This window comes from Mus musculus, chromosome 6 (genome assembly GCF_000001635.26).
Source record: "Mus musculus strain C57BL/6J chromosome 6, GRCm38.p6 C57BL/6J".
Lineage (NCBI taxonomy): Eukaryota > Metazoa > Chordata > Mammalia > Rodentia > Muridae > Mus > Mus musculus.
In genome coordinates, this window is record NC_000072.6 from 4,358,432 (window position 1) to 4,379,808 (window position 21,377).

At 40.7% G+C, this 21,377-nt stretch overlaps 1 pseudogene; it reads left to right on the forward strand.

The window, feature by feature from the left end:
- Positions 593 to 1,461, forward strand: Gm8602 (predicted gene 8602; annotated as a pseudogene).

Here is a 21,377-nt window from a genome sequence, read left to right on the forward strand (position 1 = left end):
AGCTCCTTATAATTATTTTGTTCTAAAGAAATATACCCCAGAGTTTACTGAAGACTACAAATCTTTTTTTTTGTTTTTGTTTTTGATACCATTTATTTGTGAAGTTAAAAATGAGCGATAAAAAGTAAAAACTGCCATACAATTTTTTTGTTTTGTTCTCATTTTTTTCTCAATTTATCTCATCTTCAACAGATGACAACGTACCAGACCAGTCCTGGGGTTGGGGTGAGTATAAGGAGGAGCCAGGGAAGAGCGGGGGCAGGGAGAAAGAGAGAGACAGAGAGAGATGGGCAGGGCAGGAGGAACCTATGACACCCACACCTGGTCCAAGGAATGTTCCAACTCTAACTAAAAAAAAAAAAAAAAAAAAGAAAAGAAAGAAAAAGAAAAAAGAAAAAAAGAGATAGCAATAGTGACTGTTTCTTTCCTTTTAAAAAGTTTATTTAAAAACAAGAATAGGGCCCCATACAGTAGGTAGATAGTGAACCGCTTCCCTCAGAGGGTGGGCTCGGGGTTTGGGGGAATAGAGATTTATATATTTCTATACATATATCATTTTATAGGTTTTGTTCTGCTCTTTGTGATTTAATTTGACCAGGCCCTGCTGGACCCATGGGGCCTTTCAACCCTGGACCCTTCAACCAGGGGCCTCCAGGGGCGCCCCCACATGCTGGTGGTCCTCCTCCTCACCAGTACCCGCCTCAGGGCTGGGGCAATACCTACCCCCAGTGGCAACCACCTGCCCCTCACAACCCAAAGAAAGCTGCTGCAGTGGCTACAAATCCTAACGCTGCCTGGGCTGCCTACTACTCTCACTACTACTAGCAACCCCCAGGCCCTGTGCCAGGCCCTGCCCCAGCCCCTGCAGCCCCACCTGCACAGGGGGAGCTCCCCCAGCCTCTACCCACTGGCCAATCAGACTACACCAAGGCTTGGGAAGAGCATTACAAAAAAATTGGCCAGCAGCTCCAGCAGCCTGTGGCACCCCCACACCAGGACTACACCAAGGCCTGGGAGGAGTACTACAAGAAGCAAGCACAAGTGGCCACTGGTGGGGGTCCTGGAGCACCCCCCTGGCTCCCAGCCTGATTACAGTGCTGCCTGGGCTGAGTATTGCAGACAGCAGGCTGCTACTATGGACAGACCCCAGGCCCTGGTGGTCCACAGCCACCTCCCACCCAGCAGGGACAGCAGCAGGCAAATGAAGCAAATGGATATGAACTTCATGTGAAAATATTTTTTCCTCCATTTTTGTTCCATTTGGGGGCTTCTTTTATTGGTTTCTATATTTGATTGGTTTGGCGAGAGAGCAGCGGCTGCCTAGGGGCCTGGGGATCCCCTTCATGCCAAGGCGCTCCCTCTCTCATTCTGTGTGTCTCATCTTTTTCCTTTCCAAAATCGGGATCCTTCATGTTGAGCCAGCCTTAGAAAATAGCAAGAATTTAACCTCTGCCCCCCCCCAAAAGACTATAACATTTTAAACACAGAATTAGTTTTGAAAACAGAAGTCCTAGAGGTTTAAAGAGCACCATGAGACTCTTGCTGTCTATTACTGTCACTCACTGGCTTGGATCTGAAACTAATTCTCTTACATTTTTATTAATTGTACTTTACAGAATGTTTTATAAGGTATACAGCTATTACCCATCTTGCAGTCATGAAAACTAGGTGAGGACAAAAGCAAAGCTTTAACTATATACCCTGAGTTCACAGAAAGAACAGATGTCAGCCAGCCTCTAGCCTCATTTCTTCCTCCAGACCCCACAATTAGCCCTTGGTCATTATAGAAAGCTATTTTTTCTGCTAAGTTTACTAAATTAGACTATAAAAAAAGTTTGTGCTATTCTTTAAATGTCCATCTGAATATTTTTAATAAGATGTTAATTTATATTAATATAATGTTTTATTTCAGTAGACTGGTCATTTACTGTAAACTTTTAATGTGAGTGAGACCAAAGGGAAAAAAAAAACTAATGACTTGAGCAATGTGGTATGAGTCTATTGTTCTCATGATGACATTAAAAAAAAAAAAAAAAACATTTTGAGAAAACCACCATGATGGTTCAGGAGGTAAAGATGTTTGCTGTCAAATCTGTTGACTTGACTTTGTTTCTCAGAACCCACATAAGTGAAAACTGATTCTAGCAAGTTGTCCTCTGACTTCAATATCCATGCCTTGGCTTGTGGACACCCAACACACACACACACACACACACACACACACACTAATGTTTTTAAAGAAGAAAAACATTTCCTACACTTATTTATTCATTGGAGGGAGAGAACATGCATGCAGTGGTATACAGGCAGAGGTCAGAAGACAACTTTCATGAGGGGTTCTTTTCTTCCTCCATATGGATTTGAGGGCATCAGGCTTGGAGACAAGTCTCTTTGCTCACTGAGCCATCTTACATGCTTTTTCTGTGATGACTTTTATCAAAAGCAGTCATGGGGGAGAATAAACAGTTCTTTGTGGCCTAATGCAATATGATAAAAATCTTTTTAAAAATGAGAAAACGTGAAAATCCTAAGGACTTACTTATAAGTGTGACTTTGCTTCTTTTATTCCTTGTATACTAATGTATCACTTGAAAAATAATACTAACAAGAAATGTGGCCCTATACCTGTATAATCGTGTATTCTGGTCCTGGTAAACTGGGTGTCTATTTGGTGAATTCACTTAGAAGCTCACAATGCAAGAAATTGAAGCAGTGGTTCCCATTCTAAGGGCTGAAGATAGAGAGCGCCCATCAGTTTCCAAATAGGTGTGGGTGGACAGGGCTTCACAACGCAGACATGGAGAAGAAAAGGGAGTACTCTGATGATGGCTAAGCATCATCTCACTCGCCTAAGGCACAGCACTGCTCCAGGATGTGACACGGGTCCTAAAGAAGACAGTCTCAGAGAACTCCTCATTACTGATAAAGGAATAGTGAACAGTTGACAGAGCCTTGAAATTATCTTGTCCCTAATACAAGCCTCAAGCTCTTCATTACATGCATCAGAATATGTCCTGAGGACGGGTTCACAGTGTAGAGTGGCTGTGCTGCCACTCTCCTTGTTGAGGCCATTAGGGCAGGTCGATTCTATGATTAAGGTGATTAAGGGAATCATCCAGGCTGATTCTGACTATCTATTCGGTCAGTGTCCCTGGACCTGCCAGTAATCAGCAGAGTGCACTTTGCAGGAGAATGTCTCTTTATAAGTACTCTTGTGTTTGTTAAAGATGAAAGCTGGAGAAAGGAACCAGCTCTGAAATTTTTCAAGATCTATAAAGTGTTACCTCTATAAATTGTACCCTGGAAGAGCAACCCTGGCCACCTAGGAAAGAACACAATTCTGGGGTCAGTGACCCACTCTAATCTGTGCAATGTACCCTCCCCAAATACTGTGATATGTTGGTCAAGAGCATGATGAAATCCAGCTTAAAGAGTCAAGATTATTGAAGTATTCTGATTCTACATAACCAAGGCCACCTTTGAGAAAATAAAATTGAGTAAAGGTTGGTCCTCAGCACCCATGTAACACACTAGGTAGGGTGAAGGCTACCTCTGTACCTGTGAAGGTGTCCCTGTGGGTCTGGGGTGTATCAGGCTCTACTGGGGCAAGCATAGCAAGAAAGAAAAGGTACTGCTTTCTAGTTTAGGCAAAGTTCTCAGCCTTGAGTTTGTTTATAGATCCTGGATATTCATGAATGAAGTAAACTTCTGATGCTCAAACCTTTCGAAAACTCTCAAAAGTATAATCTTCCTCTTGACTTTCACTAGCTGCAGCAGAAATTCTATTAGAGGAGATTTGGGCAGGGAGGTAAGAGCAGTCACAATAAAAGATTATTTAATCTTCTAAGTAAATTTTCAAACTTACTGATCCTTGAGCTAATCCGATAAAATGTTATAATCTTGCCAAGTCACATTTTGGGCAGAGACAGGTGCTGATGGAACTGATCCACTGATCTTTCAAACAACCACAAGTATTCATTACATGGTCAGCTTGGCATTGGGAGAAGCTATGACTCACTCTTCCTAGTTCGCTTTCTGAATCTGATATCCTGTGTAGAGTATGCCATACTTGTAGCTCAGAGGACTTTAGAGGCACACTGACAGTGCAAATAGAGAGGCAAGACTCTGGATCCTCAATACAGGTGAGGTTCAAGGTGGCAGTGACAGATGTCCTTGCTAGGAAGAAGATACATCAGATGCCATAATCTGTGAAAAGAAGGGCATGACTATTTCACACATGTAAGACTGTACCCTAGTGATGCTAGGAGTACTTGGGTTGACATTTGGATGGATAGAAAGGATGGTGTGAGGTATAATTTTTCTGAAGATGGAACACAACTAACCAATGAAATATGACTGTAAATACTAGCATAATTCTACTTGTTGTCACAGACCTATTTGTGCTTTGCAATTCTGACAGCAAAGGTTTACAACTCCACCTTCTCAGAGGCTGAGACAGGAGAATTGCAAATTCAAGCTTTGCTTGGGAATTCAGGGCCAGTCTGGGAGTCTTTATGAGATCCTATCTCAATAACAAAATAAGAGATGGGGGAGAGAGAAAATAGGATATAGCATGTGCAAGACCTTGGGTGTTGGGAGCCGCCCCCACATTCGCCGTTACAAGATGGCGCTGACATCCTGTGTTCTAAGTGGTAAACAAATAATCTGCGCATGTGCCAAGGGTATCTTATGACTACTTGTGCTCTGCCTTCCCCGTGACGTCAACTCGGCCGATGGGCTGCAGCCAATCAGGGAGTGACACGTCCGAGGCGAAGGAGAATGCTCCTTAAGAGGGACGGGGTTTCGTTCTCTCTCTCTCTTGCTTTTCTCTCTCTCTTGCTTTTTCGCTCTCTTGCTTCTCTCTCTTGCTTCTTGCTCTCTTTTCCTGAAGATGTAAGAATAAAGCTTTGCCGCAGAAGATTCTGGTCTGTGGTGTTCTTCCTGGCCGGTCGTGAGAACGCGTCGAATAACAATTGGTGCCGAAATCCGGGACGAGAAAAAACTCCGGACTGGCGCAGGAGGGATACTTCATTTCAGAACCAGAACTGCGGATCACGTTTATAAAGGTTCCCGTAACACAGACTGTTGAGAAGGATTCAACTGCCGAATTCAGAACTCATCAGCTGGGGAACGACGGTGATAAAGGTTCCCGTAAAGCAGACTGTTAAGAAGGATTCAACTGTATGAATTCAGAACTTTTCAGCTGGGGAACGAGGTAAGTCTGATCTTGAACTTTCTAAGGAAATTCAAGACAGTCTATCAGAAGTAAAGTGGAAAATGGCTTTACAAGTTATGTTTGGCCTTAAATTTTTTCTAGTGTTAGAAGCCCTTCTGTTCCTTTTCACATGTTATATAGTGCTTAAGATAGGGCTGAAAATTCTAGAGGAAATTCAGGACAGTCTATCAGAAGTAAAGCGGGGAGAGAGAGTAGGAGCAAGGAGAAACGGTAAGTATACAGGCCTTTCCAAGGGTCTTGAACCCGAGGAAAAGTTAAGGTCAGGTAGGAATACCTGGAGAGAGATTAGAAGAAAAAGAGGAAAAAGGGAGAAGAAAAAAGATCGATTAGCGGAGGTCTCTAGGAGATACTCGTCACTAGATGAGCTCAGGAAGCCAGCTCTTAGTAGCTCTGAAGCAAGTGAAGAATCCTCCTCTGAGGAAACAGACTGGGAGGAAGAAGCAGCCCATTACCAGCCAGCTAATCGGTCAAGAAAAAAGCCAAAAGCGGCTGGCGAAGGCCAGTTTGCTAATTGGCCTCAGGGCAATCGGCTACCAGGTGCACTCCCGCCCTATGCGGAGTCCCCGCCCTGCGTAGTGCGTCAGCCCGTAGTGCGTCAGCAATGCGCAGAGAGGCAGTGCGCAGAAAGGCAGTGCGCAGACTCATTCATTCCCCGAGAGGAACAAAGGAAAATACAACAGGCATTTCCAGTCTTTGAAGGAGCCGAGGGTGGGCGTGTCCACGCTCCGGTAGAATATGTGCAGATTAAATATGGAATCAATGCTAATTTTACCTTGGTGCAGTTAGACAGGCTTGCCAGCATGGCACTAACTCCTGCCGACTGGCAAATGATTGCAAAAGCCGCTCTCCCTAGTATGGCCAAATATGTGGAATGGCGAGCTCTGTGGCAGGAGGCGGCACAGGCGCAGGCCCGAGCAAACGCTGCTGCTTTAACTCCAGAGCAGAGAGATTGGACTTTTGACTTGCTAACGGGTCAGGGAGCTTATTCTGCTGAACCTGATAAGAGGTATCAATGGAAGGTCTTACCACAGGGAATGTCCAATAGTCCTACAATGTGCCAACTTTATGTACAAGAAGCTCTTTTGCCAGTGAGGAAACAATTCCCCTCTTTAATTTTGCTCCTTTACATGGATGACATCCTCCTGTGCCATAAAGACCTTACCATGCTACAAAAGGCATATCCTTTTCTACTTAAAACTTTAAGTCAGTGGGGTCTACAGATAGCCACAGAAAAGGTCCAAATTTCTGATACAGGACAATTCTTGGGCTCTGTGGTGTCCCCAGATAAGATTGTGCCCCAAAAGGTAGAGATAAGAAGAGATCACCTCCATACCTTAAATGATTTTCAAAAGCTGTTGGGAGATATTAATTGGCTCAGACCTTTTTTAAAGATTCCTTCCGCTGAGTTAAGGCCTTTGTTTAGTATTTTAGAAGGAGATCCTCATATCTCCTCCCCTAGGACTCTTACTCTAGCTGCTAACCAGGCCTTACAAAAGGTAGAAAAGGCCTTACAGAATGCACAATTACAACGTATTGAGGATTCGCAGCCTTTCAGTTTGTGTGTCTTTAAGACAGCACAATTGCCAACTGCAGTTTTGTGGCAAAATGGGCCATTGTTGTGGATCCATCCAAACGTATCCCCAGCTAAAATAATAGATTGGTATCCTGATGCAATTGCACAGCTTGCCCTTAAAGGCCTAAAAGCAGCAATCACCCACTTTGGGCAAAGTCCATATCTTTTAATTGTACCTTATACCGCTGCACAGGTTCAAACCTTGGCAGCCGCATCTAATGATTGGGCAGTTTTAGTTACCTCCTTTTCAGGAAAAATAGATAACCATTATCCAAAACATCCAATCTTACAGTTTGCCCAAAATCAATCTGTTGTGTTTCCACAAATAACAGTAAGAAACCCACTTAAAAATGGGATTGTGGTATATACTGATGGATCAAAAACTGGCATAGGTGCCTATGTGGCTAATGGTAAAGTGGTATCCAAACAATATAATGAAAATTCACCTCAAGTGGTAGAATGTTTAGTGGTCTTAGAAGTTTTAAAAACCTTTTTAAAACCCCTTAATATTGTGTCAGATTCCTATTATGTGGTTAATGCAGTAAATCTTTTAGAAGTGGCTGGAGTGATTAAGCCTTCCAGTAGAGTTGCCAATATTTTTCAGCAGATACAATTAGTTTTGTTATCTAGAAGATCTCCTGTTTATATTACTCATGTTAGAGCCCATTCAGGCCTACCTGGCCCCATGGCTCTGGGAAATGATTTGGCAGATAAGGCCACTAAAGTGGTGGCTGTTGCCCTATCATCCCCGGTAGAGGCTGCAAGAAATTTTCATAACAATTTTCATGTGACGGCTGAAACATTACGCAGTCGTTTCTCCTTGACAAGAAAAGAAGCCCGTGACATTGTTACTCAATGTCAAAGCTGCTGTGAGTTCTTGCCAGTTCCTCATGTGGGAATTAACCCACGCGGTATTCGACCTCTACAGGTCTGGCAAATGGATGTTACACATGTTTCTTCCTTTGGAAAACTTCAATATCTCCATGTGTCTATTGACACATGTTCTGGCATCATGTTTGCTTCTCCGTTAACCGGAGAAAAAGCCTCACATGTGATTCAACATTGTCTTGAGGCATGGAGTGCTTGGGGGAAACCCAGACTCCTTAAGACTGATAATGGACCAGCTTATACGTCTCAAAAATTCCAACAGTTCTGCCGTCAGATGGACGTAACCCACCTGACTGGACTTCCATACAACCCTCAAGGACAGGGTATTGTTGAGCGTGCGCATCGCACCCTCAAAGCCTGTCTTATAAAACAGAAGAGGGGAACTTTTGAGGAGACTGTACCCCGAGCACCAAGAGTGTCGGTGTCTTTGGCACTCTTTACACTCAATTTTTTAAATATTGATGCTCATGGCCATACTGCGGCTGAACGTCATTGTTCAGAGCCAGATAGGCCCAATGAGATGGTTAAATGGAAAAATGTCCTTGATAATAAATGGTATGGCCCGGATCCTATCTTGATAAGATCCAGGGGAGCTGTCTGTGTTTTCCCACAGAATGAAGACAACCCATTTTGGTTACCAGAAAGACTCACCCGAAAAATCCAGACTGACCAAGGGAATACTAATGTCCCTCGTCTTGGTGATGTCCAGGGCGTCAATAATAAAGAGAGAGCAGCGTTGGGGGATAATGTCGACATTTCCACTCCCAATGACGGTGATGTATAATGCTCAAGTATTCTCCTGCTTTTTTTTTTACCACTAACTAGGAACTGGGTTTAGCCTTGATTCAGACAGCCTTGGCTCTGTCTGGACAGGTCCAGATGATTGACACCATTAACACTTTGTCAGCCTCAGTGACTACAGTCATAGATGAACAGGCCTCAGCTAATGTCAAGATACAGAGAGGTCTCATGCTGGTTAATCAACTCATAGATCTTGTCCAGAAACAACTAGATGTATTATGACAAATAACTCAGCAGGGATGTGAACAATAGTTTCCGGGATTGTGTGTTATTTCCATTCAGTATGTTAAATTTACTAGGGCAGCTAATTTGTCAAAAAGTCTTTTTCAGTATATGTTACAGAATTGGATGGCTGAATTTGAACAGACCCTTCGAGGCTTGCCATCATTCAGGTCAACTCCACGCGCTTGGACCTGTCCCTGACCAAAGGATTACCCAATTGGATCTCCTCAGCATTTTCTTTCTTTAAAAAATGGGTGGGATTAATATTATTTGGAGATACACTTTGCTGTGGATTAGTGTTGCTTCTTTGATTGGTCTGTAAGCTTAAGGCCTAAACTAGGAGAGACAAGGTGGTTATTGCCCAGGCGCTTGCAGGACTAGAACATGGAGCTTCCCCTGATATATCTATGCTTAGGCAATAGGTCGCTGGCCACTCAGCTCTTATATCTCACGAGGCTAGTCTCATTGCACGAGATAGAGTGAGTGTGCTTCAGCAGCCCGAGAGAGTTGCAAGGCTAAGCACTGCAATGGAAAGGCTCTGCGGCATATATGAGCCTATTCTAGGGAGACATGTCATCTTTCTTGAAGGTTCAGTGTCCTAGTTCCCTTCCCCCAGGCAAAACGACACGGGAGCAGGTCAGGGTTGCTCTGGGTAAAAGCCTGTAAGCCTAAGAGCTAATCCTGTACATGGCTCCTTTACCTACACACTGGGGATTTGACCTCTATCTCCACTCTCATTAATATGGGTGGCCTATTTGCTCTTATTAAAAGAAAAAGGGGGAGATGTTGGGAGCCGCCCCCACATTCGCCGTTACAAGATGGCGCTGACATCCTGTGTTCTAAGTGGTAAACAAATAATCTGCGCATGTGCCAAGGGTATCTTATGACTACTTGTGCTCTGCCTTCCCCGTGACGTCAACTCGGCCGATGGGCTGCAGCCAATCAGGGAGTGACACGTCCGAGGCGAAGGAGAATGCTCCTTAAGAGGGACGGGGTTTCGTTCTCTCTCTCTCTTGCTTTTCTCTCTCTCTTGCTTTTTCGCTCTCTTGCTTCTCTCTCTTGCTTCTTGCTCTCTTTTCCTGAAGATGTAAGAATAAAGCTTTGCCGCAGAAGATTCTGGTCTGTGGTGTTCTTCCTGGCCGGTCGTGAGAACGCGTCGAATAACACTTGGGGTGATCTATTGAGGGCTAGATATGTAGGTAGGTATATATGCAAATAGATGATAGCTGATAGGTAGATAGATGAGAGGAAGAGAGGGGGGTTGATTTACATCCAATTCCAAAAGTTCCTTGATCTACACTTGGTAAGCATATACTTCCTTAAATGTCGGGAGAGAAATAGCCATGAGCCCTACCTCTATAATAAAAGCAAATTAACAGAACAAATGAATACCATATGATCCTGGGGGAAAAGATCAATGCTAGACACTTGTCTTTCATAGTCAATGCCCTGGGGTTAGTCTGCAACACTGCAAGTAATTAATTAATTAATTAATTAATTAAACTTTATGACATGGGTATCTTTAAGTGATGAATTTAAGTTTGGATTCCCTGAATCGTGGATAGCCATGTAGATTATTTGGTAATAAGTGGAGAGATGTAGTGAGGTCTCTCGGTTCTATTCTCACTTGTTTAACACACAAGCACGAGTACTGCAGAAGAGAGAATGTGGGAGTCAGTTCTCTCCATCCACCACGTGGTTTCTGGAGACCATGTGTAGGTCTTCAGGTTTGCAGAAAGTACCTTTACCTGCTGAAACATCTCAGTGGCCCACAAAAATATCACAACCACGACAATAATAATAATAGTAATGATGATGATAATAATAATAACAATAACAACAACAACAACAACAACAACAACAACAACTAAAAAGCAAAGTCTTAATAAGGAAAGCCCCAAACACACAATCTAAGTAGTTTGAGAGAAAAAGTATTTGACACATGGCAAGCAAGGTAAATTCTGCTTTTGCTCTTCCTTGATGTCTAAAAACTTGATGGATTATATCCACTATCCTCTAGTTGATACCTTGTTATAATGTTAGCATCTGCTGTGAGTCAGATGTTAATATGGTGTGGGCAGGAGGCCCAGTTTTGATCTGATTAAGGAAACTAACTTTGTCTGTTTAGTGCCCAAGGATTAAATGGTTCCTAATTAACTCTTATTCTTTCAGCAAATGTCTATTAAGAATGTGCTCTGAGCTTGATGGCGAAGTTGAATAAAACAGGCAGGTTTTTCCTCCCACACTGTGGGCAGCACTAAATGCTACAGAAATTAATGGTCAGGTGTATTGTAGGAGAAGTAACATTTAATCTGCTAAGTGAGGGTCAAGGGAGAATCAGCAGGTCCAGAGTAGACAGGAAGTAGAGGGGGCAGCCACCAAGGGAGGATCGCAGCTGGCAGACTGAATGGTTCTGTTAGCGCTCCAAAGCGAAGAATACTTTGGCAAGGTAAAGCATCAAAAAGAAAAAATAAATAAATAAATCTCACTATGATCAAACCTAAAGCAACCAAGAAGATGGAATTAAGGAATTTGAATTATGAAGACCACAAGATCCATCAAAGATTTTAATCTGCAAAGTAATATAACCAGATGTGATGCTCTTTTGATATACCAACTGCTGTTAGAAGAAGATCAAGAACACTAGCTAGACACAGAAACCAGTTCAAACTTCTTCTCCCCAGTAAAAGAGGTAGAGATGATTGATAATTACAATAGTCCACATGGCAAGAGCACAGCATGGGAAAAGAGGGGCGATGCCATGCCCAGAAAACTAGGAGGGTGCGCCTGTCATTGTCTATGGATTGAATGGAGAGTGGGAATTCCAGTTTCCCCTTGCCAAATATCAGGAGGTCTCCTGACATATTTACTGAAGCAGTGGCCATTCATCACGAAATAAAGATGGACCCCAACGGCTTCAGGTAGATACCCACAGCTGGCCTTTGATCTGAAACTTGGTTTCGTGGGCTGCAGCAGACTTAGTGAGACCACAGGTCCTGCTCCTCTCATTTTGTTTTTTCCAGACAATTCTTGAAGCAATGAAATATTATATGTGGGAAAATCCTCTCTATAGCTTGTTAGAAGGAAAAAAAGAAAGAAAGAAAGAAAGGAAGAGAGGGGGATGAAGGGAGAGGGAAAAGAAGGGAGAGAGAGAGAGAGAATGTGAATTCTCTCTGTCAGAAAAGGCTTTTGGGTGGCTAGGCTTTGCAATATATCTTGGGGAGCTATTCCCACTAGCTGGAAATGCTTGCAATTGGTTCTGTTCTACCTTCATCAGTTTATCCTTGCTTTCTTCATTCTTATTTACAACCCATATACCCAAAACACACTGTGCACTCTGCATCCTTCTAACCAGCAAGGACTCCTTGTAAGGTGGTAATTTTTCCCTTCCAGGACCTTCTCATTTCACCTTCAGGTCAAAGCCACCTGTCCCCATTTCTAAGAATCTTTCATGGAACTTGATATCTAATCTTCGCATTAAGGTTTTTTTTTCTTTTTTAACTAAAGCATTAGAGGGAAAAAACTTTAAATATTAGTTTTCAAAATTTTTATTTCATCACCTTAATCCAAAACAGTGACTCTCTAGCTATGATGGAGGAGGAGATCCTGTGAGTTAGACTCACAGGTTTGGCTCCTCGGTTCGTGTCTTTCAGTTAATATTTCATTTTTGACTGATTTCACTCTCACACTTCATAAAATTACAAGGCTTTAGAGCTGGAAAGGGTTTAGAGATAAGTCGATGCTCTCATTTTAAAGATTAAGAACCAGGAGCACATAAGATGTCAGAGAAGAGGCACAGCAAAAGAGAAGCCAGAACTCCTGACTCCAAGTCAAGCACTTGTTCCGTATCTCACAGATACTCTGAAAATGAACTTTCCAGAAAAATATAGTTTCAAACTAATTCTCTTCTGTTGTTGTTGTCCTCCTCCTTCTCTTCCTTCTCTCTCCTCCTTCTCTTCCCCCTCCTTCCTCTTTCCCCTCTCCTCCTCCTCCTGCTCTTCCTTCTTCTCCTTCTTCTATCTGGTATTTCCAGTCAGATGGAGTAGATGAGATTGGAGAGAATATTTCTCAACGTCTATAAATAATATCTTTGGCTTGAAAGAAAAATAACAGTGCTAAACTATGTGCATCTCAAACTAGGGAAATTAAAAGTCTATTATTTGTATGACATAAACTACAAGTAATAATGTGAAATATAATTGCAGGTAACAATTTTATCCTTGGCTTTTCAGTAATTCTCAAAGTTGGAAAATGGTAGAGGAAGTAGGCAGCCAGGAAAACCTAGAAAAGCCATGCTCTAAGTTTACCTCAAATAGATGAGGATGTTTGGTTATTTGTTCTTTCAAATTTTTACTTCTATTATGACATGTTTCAAACAAATAGAAAAGCACAAAAATATAGCCATTACATAGCCACCGTATTCAAACATATTATTTCATCAAATCTGCTCAATATACAACTTGATTATTTAAAATTAGAAAGGAATGAAATACCCAGATCTGGGTAAGGTTCCATAGGCAGCATGCCTTCCCACCCCTCCCCTATCCTGACAAGTACCCTTGTCAAAATCAAGTATACCTTGCTTTAAACCTATGCCATTTTAGCATATATCAATGTGTCAATAAAATGGTATGCTATTATTTGGTGTGTTCTTTTTAATTCTATGTGAAATTTTGCCCTTCCACATTAGCATGTCTGTTGCTATTGCCATTATTCTGGCACTGGTTTTGCAGCCATTTCTAGGAGTCACTGTTTCACTGGAGACTTCTTGGTCCTTTAGTCTCACAATCTTTCTGCATCCTCTGCATAAATGTTCCCTGAGCCATATATGCAAGAGATGCTATAATGATTTATTCACTGGGGTCAGAGCCACCATAATCCACTGATCTCTGCATTGTGTCTAGTTGTGGTTTTCTGTAATGGTCTCTATTTGCTCTAAAGATAAGCTTTTTTGGTGAGGAGTGAGAAATATACTTGACTGTGGGTATAAGGATAAGTTTTAGAATATAGTTAGAAATTCTGTTGGTCTAGCAAAAGAACAGTAGTTGATTATTTTCTAAGGTCCATGACCTCACTAGCTCTGGGAAGTTAGATGGGTTTGCAGTACCAAGCAAGATTTTCCTCCTGTTGAGTAGACTTTACATCCAATTAAACAGATGGTGTTTTCCACCACTATGTGAGTGCTACTTATTGCTCTTTCACAGATGGATAGCTTGCCACACTGGCCATTATTGTGGTTCATAGGCATCACATCTGGATAGGATTACTAATTACTTCTCTCCCTTGGCAGTGTGCATGGTGTCTTATGGCAGTGTGGCAGCTAGATATTATGAAGCAAATGTCTGGGTTAGAGCTAGTTGGAATTATCTGAGTCCTGTGTCTAAAGTGTGCATTTTCTTGAGCAAATCTTGAACAATAGGGGCTGACCTTCCACCCTTATAGGAAACCAGGGCTATATCATGGTCTATATTATCTGAGAAGTCTCTTGGAAGACCATGACTAGCCTTTTGAACAAAGACTTCTCATGCCTAGCACTTGGGTTTTTGTACTTCTTATATTCAGCTTAAGGAATCTCTACATAAATATATATAATGCCATTGCACCTTCTTTACTGAAAACTATTTGATTAATTTGTTCACATTTGTCATTTAATCCATCTGCATGAGTTCTTATCTATAGTAGGAAGTGGGTATCTGATGCTCTTTTCTTTATGTATAGCCATGTCTTATAGCACTGTTTGCTCGCCACTCCAGTTTTCCTCATGGATTTATAAGATCACTATAAACTTCCCACATAGTGAACACTCTGTCTCCAGACCTGAATTCTTCCCCATTATCTCTTTCTCCCCCCATGGTAATAGTTCCGCTTAACTTTGTTAGTTTATCCTTCTTGGGGCAAGTAGCCTTCCTTCTTTTGGCTACTCTTTTTCTATACTCCATTGTCTATTTCTTTCCATAAAAACAATTTATAAAATTCTCAGCCTATTTTGATTTTGTGTGACACTTTGGGTTAACTTACAGGGTTCTGTAAACAGAATTTTCTTATGAACTAATGACAGAATTTTTGCTCTTTACAAACTAGGCCTTTGCTAGGCATGGCGATGCACTCCTTTAATCCCACCACTCAGGAGGAAGATGCGGACAGATCTTTGTAAGGTTGAGGCCAACATGGTCTGCATAGCAAGCTTCTGGATACCTAGGGCTACCTTGTAATACCCTGTAGCAAAAAGAAATATTCATAATTAAATTTTAAAGTTAAAATAAAATTAAATCTTGAAATTTCTGCATATCTTCTTTCTCTATTTAAAACCCTTTTTGGGTACTTTATTATAATTTCACAGTTGTCCTAATAAAGTCATTGAAATGTTTTCTTAAATTTATCTTAAGTTACATTTACTACATTTTATAGAAATACAAAAATACACTACTGATTTTGAATGTTGCTGTTGGATCTAAAAATGTTAGTCAACTATTAGCAGTAGCTATACTAGTAGCTGATGAATTTTCTAAATTTTCCATTTTGACAGTGATAATAATTGTTTTCTGTTTCTTTCTGATCTTTTTTCACTTATAATAATTTGTCTTGCTGCACTGATTAAACTCTTGGTATAGTAGTTTTAAAAAAGTAACAACTTCACATATCACTTATAAAGGACTTGAAAGGAGCATCTAAAATTTCCCCATTAGTTATGACATTTTCTCTAAGCCCTCAGTTAATAGTCTATATTAGATCAAAGAATTTTCCACTTCTTCAACTTGAATTTATGAGTTACTTTGTTTCTTGTCCTGAATGGGTACTGAATTTTATCAAGTAGGTTTTCTAAATCTGTTAAGATAATGATGTTTTTCATCTTCAATCTGTTCATATGGTGAATAAAATTAATAAATTTGTCTAATGTTTAATCATCTTAACATTTCCAAAATGAATTCCACTTGATCACACTATATATTTTAATACATTCTTAGATCTGCTTTGTTAATATTTTATCTATGATCTTGCATCATTTTGTGAATGAAATTAGCCAGCAGGATTTTCTCTGTGGTCTCACAGTTCTGAAAACTTTAGTTGTACATTCTTATTATCTGCAAGGAATCAGTTACAGAGACTTCCCTTCAATTGTCTTGACTATCTTATACCAAAAAGTAACTGTGGGATCATTACAGGACAGCACTCACCATTAGCTTCTGCTGCCTCACAAAAAAATTGTCAGACTTTAACTTTACCTACTGATTAAATTCCTTTCTATCTGTATTTTCATCAAACATTTTTAAAAATAAATTTAACATGTATTATGGCATAGTTTCTGAACACACAGGTGCTCACACATACACACAAAAGCAAACACACACCATTCTCAATTGTGACCTTTGATTCCTAATATAACTTACCTATGTCCTTTCTCTTTTTCCAAGGGAATCACTAAAAATCTTAAAGAGCCAGTGTTAGTGTCAGTGTTTACTGACATTTCTGCTTTCTTTTTTCTGACTCAATCAAACTTTACTAATTTCCTTCAAATTCTCTTCTTTCTACTTTATTTTGATTAATTGCCTATTAATATCTAGACTCAATATCTGAGGCTGTGGTCAGAGAGCAGTCTCAACAAACTCAATGCTTAGACCCAAAACACTTTTTTGACACTTCCACCCCCCAACACACACACACACACACACACACACACACACACACACACACACACAGAGAGAGAGAGAGAGAGAGAGAGAGAGAGAGAGAGAGAGAGAGAGAGAGAGAGTTCTTAAGTCCCAAGCATCCCTTGGCGGATCAATGTGATTTCTTCTGCATCATTCACTATTCCAAATCACTCTTTGGTTGAAGTGCAAGAAAATAATTTTATTTCTTCCTTTAGGTTCTAATATTCAATGACTTCATCATTGTTACTAATATATTTTTCCGCCAGCTTATCATTTTGGTGGAACAAGGAGTTTAGGGTTTTGGGGGTGGGGTTGTTGTTTTGTTTTTCTTTTTGTTTTCCTTAACTTAGATTTTTAGACCTGTAGTCTAAATATCCACCTTCTTGGGCAATTGTACTAATAATGATGCTATAGAGGGCACAGGTGCAAGGGGTTTTGCTTATCCTACAATGTAACTGGGTTACAGATGCAGAAGCGGAGGGTTGTAGAGGTACAAAATCCAAATCCCCACATCACACATTTCTTCAAGAGTATTGGTGGCTGTACTTCAGTTTAATCACACTCAGAAGAGAGAGAGATACGATTGTTTCCCAAAGCCTTCTGTTTGTCTGTCTGTCTATAAGCTTTTCTACTCTTTAGCAGCTTCTATTTCTAATAGGAGCCTGCTCATTCAAGGAGTGTAAGCAAATCCTTAAGGGCAAATATATATCTCTGCATTCAAGTTAGGGCAGAAGGACCGTGAACCACTTTGGAAGGCTGGTTCCAAGCATGAAGATGCGATTCAATGTAGCCTGAGGACAGAGAGGAAGAGAGGAGCTGCCTCTCACAGTTCTGCATAGTGCCTCTCCACACTGGCAGAGAGCCCGTGTGCCTGGGATCTGCAGAGCGTGGCCAGCCAAATGAAAGAGGAAGTTTGCAATTAATTAAAAATAAATGAAAACAAAATCTTCCCCCAGCGGCTTGCTTCTCATCTCGGTTGTAATCCACAGTCAACATGGGGCAGCCACGTGGGCATTTACCAAATGGAAAGGGTATGGGACTGTGTCGAAGAGCCCACAGACTGTCGCTCTGGACCACACAAATAATTCTTTTAAATCCTCTCATTCCACCTAGTCAGGAGACACGACAGCGTTTTAAATCTGAGTGACCCATACAAATTACCTTTCTACTCATCCGGCTGTGAAATTAACAGTCTAGGAAGACAGGTTTTGTCAAGCTTGCATTGCTGAGCTGGTGGGGGCTCCAGAATACTTGCAGGTAAAAAAAAAAAAAAAAAAAAAGGAAAGACACCCCCACTGGTGAGAAAACTGGAAAACTGAGCCTCTTCTATTCTGCGGACTTTGATTTAAGACCATGAGTCTGTCTCGACTGAGGTCCCCATGGGAAGGGTGTTCACTGAGAAGACATGAGCTGGATGACACAATCCGTTGAGTAGGACAAATGGCAATGGTTCCTTCTGTTTGTCTGTCTACAGGTTTGGGGGGGGGGGCAGACAAGTCCCTTCAATTGGCTAAATCACGAGATCTAATTCAAACTTTAAAACCACAGATTAACTCCCCATCCTTAGTGATACCTGAACTCATTAGCTTCTTTGAATAAAACTTGTAAACTATCTTGGTCAATGTTTTGTGCTCTGTGGAAATGTGGTTTGGAAACAGGAGAACCCACTCTGTGCTCCTCAATGCCTGTAAGTTATGTTGCAGCTTCAGTCATCCCTGCAACGACATCAATCATTTCGTTCCTGTCCCATTATATGTTAAGCTTGTATATGATAAGTATATGTTAAGCTTGATTTTGAGGGGAATTTGGAATTAAATTCATTTTACTAGGAAATAAATACTGGTTTCATCAATAAATCCCTACATACCATTTGATGAAAGACAGCAGAGGGAGAAAAACCACATGTTTTCTCCACTGCAAAAGCATATGCAAGCATACACACACATGCAAACAAAAATCTAGTCTTCTGTGGACTACTGTGTGTGAGTTGGTCAAATGCCAGTGTAAGATTGAGTAAACCGTCAGAATGTTGACTGTATTAAGTGTCAGTATACCAGAAAGGCACAGAGAAGGCTCTCAAGAGTTGCCACTACTTACCATTTTGTTAATATTGTTGGTATGAAGAATTACACCAGTGACCTCAGTTTTTTGTTCTACAATTTGTAGCTCAGAGAGGTCATTGAGACAACATTGCAATTTGAACCAGGGTCTGACTCACTATTGATCCAACATCTTTCTTGATTTGTTTTTTCGGTTAGTCTTTATTTTTTAACTATTTTTTTAATTTGATAAAGAAAATGGAGGTAGAATGTTTTTATGGGGTTTTATTGGATACAAAGACCTCAAAACTCAATTACATCTTACTCATTGTCCACAGAGAACAGATTCAAACAAACAATCAAAATCCACAGTAGCCTCTTTATATTCCAAACTCTCACTTCTACAGAGGAGACAAGAACATCCTATGATGATTTGTTCTGCAAACCTGGAGATCGTGGTCCCTGCCCTGGTGGCCAAAGCCTCAGGCTCAAGAGTTACTTGCAAATGGACTTCAATGGCAAAGTTGGAGCTATAAACAGGACACACAGACACCAGATCAATGTACTTTATTCTGTAGCCACACTTAGGAAATCATTTTCAAGATAAGGAAATTGTTTTCTTCATCTTTCATCTGGCCCAATGATCCTCAATTCAGAATACTCTAGAAAAAAATTGCAAGACTTGAAATGCTTTCTTGCCTCCCATTACAGCCAGTGTGTTTGTAGCAGAAGCTTTCTTCTACCGTGAAGGAGAAAGTTAATGCTATTAATGAAATTGCTTATAACTTTTCGTACAGGAAGAAAGCAACATATCAAACAACTATATTTTGTCATTTCTACTCCAACTATGAAAGTTTTAATGAGTCTCTGTTGATAATTTACTCAAGTTTTAACTTTGCTCGAGTTTGTTTTTTATATACGTAATATATTATATACATGAATATATATGTAATACATATATATATATATATACACACATACAGTGTACATAAAATAGGTGAGTTTTAGTAGATGAGTTGTGCTCTGATAATCTGTATTGTAGGAAATCAGGGACAATGAGTAACACATTTGAGACATAGAGAGGGCTTGAATGGATGCACATATTGCAAGTTAGAAAAAAATTGCTTTGTAGAAAGTGAAACTTTCAATAACATTTTTTTAAAATAAGGGGAGTGAGTAGTATCATCCTATAATCTCAGCTATTTGGAAATCTGAGGCAGGAGAATCATAACTTCAAAGCCTGTCTGGACACACACACAATTTATATATATATGTTTATATAAAGAGGGCTGCTGATATAATTCGCTAAATGGAGTACTTATTACATATAAGGTTCTGGATTTAATTCCCAATACCTCAAAGTATGGAGGGATATATAAAATAATTAAAAATTTCTGAAGTAATTTTCCTATCCAGCTACATATGAACCAATAAGTAAACATTGACATATGAAGAAAATGTAAGCCTTTGTTTAAAATATAACTAAAATTATCTATTTTTATTTAAGTTTCTTTTAAAAGGCTTAGAAACAAGCATTTGAACACCTGATGCTAATTTCTCTGTATCCCAAATCCATTCCTTTTTACTCAGTTTCTAGAAGCTGGGAGTCTGCAAATCGTATTGCCACTTTACCAGCTGAATTCTGTTTGGTTTTTCCAATAGGAAGCACTGGAGAATGGAGAGAAGAAAAGAGAAGTCACTGTCATTTCTGACTCATGTTGGGCATCCCCCTGACTTTGAGGGGTATTCTTAAAAGTACTTCGACCCTTCTTCCCTGGGGATCAGACCACCCATCAAGGAAGCCCCAGCTCAGTAGAAGCCTTCCTCCATGAGATCTCAGGAGGACAATCCCCTCCCAGTTATCTGAATCCCCGCCTCACAGAGCTATATTCTGAGGGACCAACATGAAACCGATTCAATACTTCTCAGCAATCTACAAAACTCCGCCCTCCAAGTCTTGTATCCCCAGTCCTGAAGTGGTGATGACATTCTGTGGTCATTTGCCATGTGTTGCTTCAATATTTTTTCTTCCTTCCTTCCTTCCTTCCTTCCTTCCTTCCTTCCTTCCTTCCTTCCTTCCTTCCTTCCTTTCTTCCTTCCTCCCTTCCTCCCTCCCTCCCTCCCTCCCTCCTACCCTTTCTTTCTTCCTTTCATCCTCCAGTTTCTGTATAACCGATTTCCTACATTCAATTATCCTTATGGGGTATCCGTGTTTTCTTATCATACCCTGATATAGAATTAATCATGAGAGCATGCAAGGAGAAATATGTGGAATTGCAAGCCCAGAAGAAAGATGTAGCAATGAAGACCATTAAAGCAGAGTACTCATTGTTATTATCTTGAGCCAAGTAACTAAATGAGAGAATTTGGAGGCAAAGACAGTTGCCTTCAGTACACACAACTAGAGTTACACAAAGTACCAAGGGTTTACAACCAAGCACATAATGAGACAACACAGCAGAGCAGAACTTCCTTTGCCAAAAGAAAGAAACTTCTAGCAGCCAAATGCTTGATGAGAGGTTGTAGAGAAAAAAAATCAATTGCATATTCTCGAAATGCTAATATGCGTTGCTTCTACCCACAGTTAGAAACAAATTGAAAGGTAAAGAAAGGATGTATCCCGGGGCATAGCAGATGACAAGGTTAGTCTGATAGGCCAAAAGCAACCAGAGACTAATTAGATTGCCTGCAGGATCAAATTGATTACCTAAATATTGATCTCTAAGATGTCTGGGAAAATGACGCAAGTGATCATTGATGAAGGAGCAGCTTCCCGTCAGATACACCAAAGGCACAGTGAAAGGCAAGGTGCTGTTTTTAAGAATCGAATAATGCAAAGTTGAAGCACCAATTGTTTTCTTCTCTGGCTGCAGTATAGTCGAGTGCTCTAAGGGAGGTGCACAGGCTTACGTGCAATACAAAAGACTGGAAAGGAAGCTAGACTCTTCAAAAAACAGTTCTTCCAATAT